We start from the raw sequence: 5,852 nt of genomic DNA on the forward strand, positions 1-5,852 counted from the left end.
AGAATAGGATTTGTAATCTGATTTTTGTACGGGATTCTTACCAAATCCATAAAAAGTTTTAAGACAAGTTTATGGATTCATGGAATCCTTTTGTTTTCCTTTCTATGTTTGTTTCATAACATGAAAAAATAGAATCTAACTTTATAGAAACCCTCTGATTCCTATTCTCTAGTTTGGTTAGGAATAAGAATAGGATTCGGTCTCATAATAATATAGGATTTGTGAATAAACGGAATCCGAAAAAAAGAGGGAAAATAGTACGTGTGTGTCAGCTTTTTGCCCCAAATCCTCCCAAATCATTAGGATTTTGGTTTCTATAAAATCACCATAATTTTTCAACTTTATAGATTTCGAAATCTATAAATTTGTTGTGAACCAAACTGGGGAATAGGATTCATAAAAAATTCTTTATTTACGATTTTGCCCATATCACATTCAATTCTTATTCCTATTCCATAAAAAATGTGAAACGAACACCCCCTTAGCGTATCAAAATTCGGTATCAAAGAAAATAAGTTAGGTTGAAGCTTTAGCGTATCAAAAAAAAAGTTGAAACTTTGCGATATCAAAGTGAAAAAATCCTAAAAACTCCTTTTCATCTCGACCAACCACTAAACACTGAGCGGGCCGGACACCGGCCCGGCCCGGTTTGTTTTTTTTATAATTTTTTTATTTTTATTTTTTTTAAAATTTTAACAAAACCATAAATCATAAATTATTATAAAAAATATCATAAATTTAATTAATAACTTGAAATGAAATGACATAAATTACAAGTACAAAAAATGATAAAAATAACTTCTTTATTAATAATCGGTAAATCCTTTACAAGTATAAATTTATTTCGAAATTCGTCGCATCACAATAGATGAGTACATCCCAACTAGGTTGGCACCTACTCACCCATATCACTATCATTTGTAACTTTTTTCAAAATAATTTAATTCAAATTTAAAGCTAAGAAATAAAAATTACAATTTTATGAATATTATCTAATCATTATATCTATCTGCTAGTCCCAACTCTTCAAATTTATCTTCAATCATAGCAATCCGTTCGATGCCTTGTGTTCGCTTCTCGTATCTCCACCAATCCTGTAAGCACATCACCGCTTGTACAGTATACGGATCTAAGCATGTCCTGTGGTCGTCGATCAAACGTCCTGCTGTGCTGAAAGCGGATTCCGAGGCTACAGTCGAAACCTGCACTGATAGTAAGTCACGAACCATGGTGGAAAGTATAGGATATGAAACTGATCCATATACTTTCCACCATTGCAAAATATCTAAAGCATTTCCTTGACATCTAACTAAAGAAGCAGAAAAATATTCATCTATTTCAGAAACATCTAATCCTGATGAAGTTCCAGATCCACCAGTTAGTTCAGCTACCATTGCATACCTATCAAAACTTACACTTTTACCTCGACCTGTGCTCGAAGCTGAAGGTGCCGAAGCTGAAGACTGTTGTGTAGCTACACCATATCTAGCTGCATACTCATCATATAAGGTTTGAAAATAATTTCTAATAGCTAAATAATGAGTAGTAGCAGTAAGGGTGGATCCATCATCTAAGTCTATAATCTGTCCACCATACAATGATTGTACCATTCATCTTCAATTATTCCATAAGCACTACCAGAGTTAGAACTAGAAGCATAAAAATTTATAAAATCATTTATAATTTCTTTATATTCTATTCCTACAGATAACATTGCATAGGTGGAATTTCACATATGGTCAACATCTTTTGGAATTAGTCTAGGCTTATAATTTTTTCTTTTACAACATTGTTTCCATCTTTTAATTCTCATTTCAGAAGCATTATAGTTCCAGATCCACCAGTTAGTTCAGCTACCATTGCATACCTATCAAAACTTATACTTTTACCTCGACCAGTGCTCGAAGCTGAAGATGCCGAAGCTATAGACTGTTGTGTAGCTACACCATATCTAGCTGGATACTCATCATATAAGGTTTGAAAATAATTTCTAATAGCTAAATGATGAGCAGTAGCAGTAAGGGTGGATCCATCATCTAAGTCTATAATCTGTCCACCATACAATGATTGTAACAAACTTCGAAGGCCAATATCCTTCAAGCATGGATCAATAAGAACACCAATACCAAAAATATGAGGAATAGGCCTAAAATACTTATTAAATTTACTCTCCATTTAAAAAATTATATTTCCAAAAATATCATCCATACGATATTTTGCAAAAAAATTTTGAATATTTAAAATTTATAAAGCAGCTAAAGTAATAGTTGGATAATAACAACCAGATAATAACATAGTAGCATCATAAAAAACTTGTAACATCTCATTTAATTTACATATAACTGTCCATTCATCTTCAATTATTCCATAAGCACTACCAGAGTTAGAACTAGAAGCATAAAAATTTATAAAATCATTTATAATTTCTTTATATTCTATTCCTACAGATAACATTGCATAGGTGGAATTTCACATATGGTCAACATCTTTTGGAATTAGTCTAGGCTTATAATTTTTTCTTTTACAACATTGTTTCCATCTTTTAATTCTCATTTCAGAAGCATTATGCATATTAGCAACTGTTCTAACTTTTTCTATCATGGGTTTAATTTCAGAAAATGCACTTTGAACAATTAAATTTAAAATATGACAGATACATCTAACATGAAAAAGCTCACCATGACATGGCAATGACAAAGTTATTTTCAGAAAATCAACAGCTACATTATTATTACTTGCATTATCTAGTGAAAGAGTAAATATTCTTTGATCAATTTCTAGTTTCATAAGTTCTTCAACAATTAAATTTGCAACATTAATACCAGTGTGTGACTCTTCAATTGCAATAAAAGAAACAACTCTTTTAAACATTTTCCAACTTTCATCAATCCAGTGTGCTGTTATACATAAATAACCAGTTTGCACTCTAGATGACCAAATATCAGAAGTTAAAGAAAATTTGCAGTTTAAATTTTTAAAATAAGAAATTATTTTTCCCTGTTCCTCAACATAATATTTTAAAATATCACGTTGACAGGTTTGACGAGAAAATTTTGTAAATGTAGGATAAAAACCATCTCTAAACAAATCTTCAAATTCATCATCTTCTACTAATTTAAAAGGAAGGTTTTTAAGAACAATAAACCTGATTACGCATTTCCGGGCTCGGGCAGCGTCATAATTCCAACTGCCGAGGGTACCTGAAGAGGATGATTGGGAAAGCATAGACTGCCGGATATCACCTTGTAGATTTTGGCCTTTGTTGTGTTTTTCAATATGCCGTTTGAGATGGTTGGTGCCGCTCTTATGATGAGCTTTGAATATCTGGCCGCACAGCGCACATTTCGCATTCTGAGAGATGATCCTACCGTGTTCATCCTTGGTGACGTCTATCTTCTCAAAAAAATTCCATACATAAGACCTCGACCTTTTTGGAGCTCTTGGTGCCGTAGATTCGTCGCCACCAGATTCAGGATTAACATCGGTAGGATGAGGAGTTGTTGTAGGAGGACTCATCTCTGGATCGGTAGGAGATGCATGTTGCTCTTCATAATCAGACCCAGAAGCCATTTGTTGGAAGTATTAGAAAATACAAAAGATTATAGGATAGTATATTAGTATGAGATAGTATAAGATTGTATAAGAGAGTAGTAGAGAGAGAAATAGATGAGTTTTGTTCACGTTTGTGACCGTTTTGGCCGGGCCGGCCCGGCCCGGCCCGGCCATTCGAAGCCCCAGTGCCCAATTTGGGCACTGTTCCGGGCCCGGGCCGGGCCCGGACAGGGCTCGTCAACGGCGACCTGGGCCCGGACCCGGGTTTCCGGGCCCGGGCCCGGGCCGGACACCGGGCTTTTTGGACACCCCTACACTAAACCGCCACCTTTAACCTTGCCAAGCTATGTAAATTATGGGGTTTTTGCATATATACCCTCCGAAGTGTTTGCAAATTACCGTCCTACTCTTTCACATTGTTGGGTTTGCCCCTCCGACTTAACAATATCGGTTTCCAAATAGGATAATACCGATGTTTCTCAATAATTTCCAATAGAACATTTTCTATTTACGTACTCAAATCGTCAAAGTAAGAGGGAAGCGAGAGAGTTTGGCGCAACTTTGCAAATAACAAGATTGTAGGGTAGATTTGCAGATACGGAATTTTGAGAGGCATACATGCAAAACCCCATCAAATTATTCATAACTCAGTTTCGAATCGACAATTTCATAAACGATATATACGTATGAATTCGTCTCAAGTCCCCAAACAATCCTATGCTCCTTTGCAAAAAGCACAGAAACAGTGTTCTTAATCAACAATTGCAACTGCGTCATTAACTGATTAATAAGAATCTCATTACATGACTTTTCTAGTTGAGGGTGTTAAGTCAGTTGAGTCGTTTTCACGAGGAGTAAGATAATTATTGAAGTAGGACATTTTTTTTTACAAGTGGGATATTTTTTAGGATGATTAGGAACGATTTTGTTATGCATAATATACTGATAAAATGATGTACGTGGGATAGTTTTTGGTAATCACAAAGTATATATCTCCTACACATTTTGATGATATAAATACTATTTATGTATTTTTAAACAAACCATTATTGACCAATAAATGTCTACTAGAATGTTAATTGCTATTAAATAACTTTTGGTTGGACTATAAGATTGTCCATGATTATTATAATATATATGTTATTGCGAGTCTTTTGATTTTTTTTTTAATACAGTACAAGTCTAAAAAATTGAAGGTTTTCATATTTTCCTTCTTATCTAGCTCTCCCAAATCTCTTTCCGCATCGTTTCCAATCTTATTTTTTTATAGTAAATTATGGATCTATAATTTCTTTACTTTTAAGTTAATTATATAATTATAATTTTCGGTAAACAAAGAAAATATCATATAAAAAGAGTAAGAGGAGAGATGATCCAATCTGACATATAAAGAGAGTAAGAGGAGAGATGATCTGATCTCATAGAATTTCTCTAATAATGGTGATAACCATCAGTGAGAAAGAAAACGGAGAAAATAAAAATATGAAAAATAAAAAATAAGAAAAGAAATAGCAGAGTTTTACTCCAAAGTAAAACTTGAAATAATTAGAAAGTATTCGTGCTTTTTCTGTATCTTTCTTGACATATGTACATGTTATTATTTGAATGTGAGGAGTGTCTCAATTCGCGGGGTTTTATTGAAAGGGTTAAATTTTCTTGATGGTAAGAGGGCTTGAACTCAAGCTCTCTCTCTCGAAGGTAGGAGTCTCCAAACCAAGTTTTTTGGCTGCCATATATATAGATAAGAGGTATAGTAACATCCTGGATTTTTTTCATTAAAATTATCTTTAAAATAGGTCGAATTGATCCATCTTTAAAGTTTTTTAAGCGTAAATTATCTTATAAGTGGGTATAGTTTTCAATCAACCACTTTTTGCCAAATTCTGCTCAACTATACCCAAAATATCCAAACTACCCTCATTAATTGCATGCATCTTAACACATACTTTCCAATAATTAGTGAGGATAGTTTTGATAATTAAGATATTAATTGAGTAAAATTTTACAAAAAGTAGTTGATTGAAGACTAACCCACTTCAGGAAGTTGCTTTATCAATTTGACTTATTTTACGGATGGTTTTAATAATAATAATAATAAAACCTAATATCCTTTGTCCTACTTCGAATCCACAATCCTAGTCCCACTAGCAACGTGTTGTCGTATGGGAGGACAAATTTTCAAAACCAATCCTTTTTTAACTTTATTTTCAAAAAACGACCTTAAAAATTGCTAAATAATTTGCAAAAACTTTAGAAGATTTAGAATCACATGAAGTTTAACACCTAATTGTCGAATGCTA

This window comes from Asparagus officinalis, chromosome 6 (genome assembly GCF_001876935.1).
Source record: "Asparagus officinalis chromosome 6, Aspof.V1, whole genome shotgun sequence".
In the NCBI taxonomy this organism is placed as follows: Eukaryota; Viridiplantae; Streptophyta; class Magnoliopsida; order Asparagales; family Asparagaceae; genus Asparagus; species Asparagus officinalis.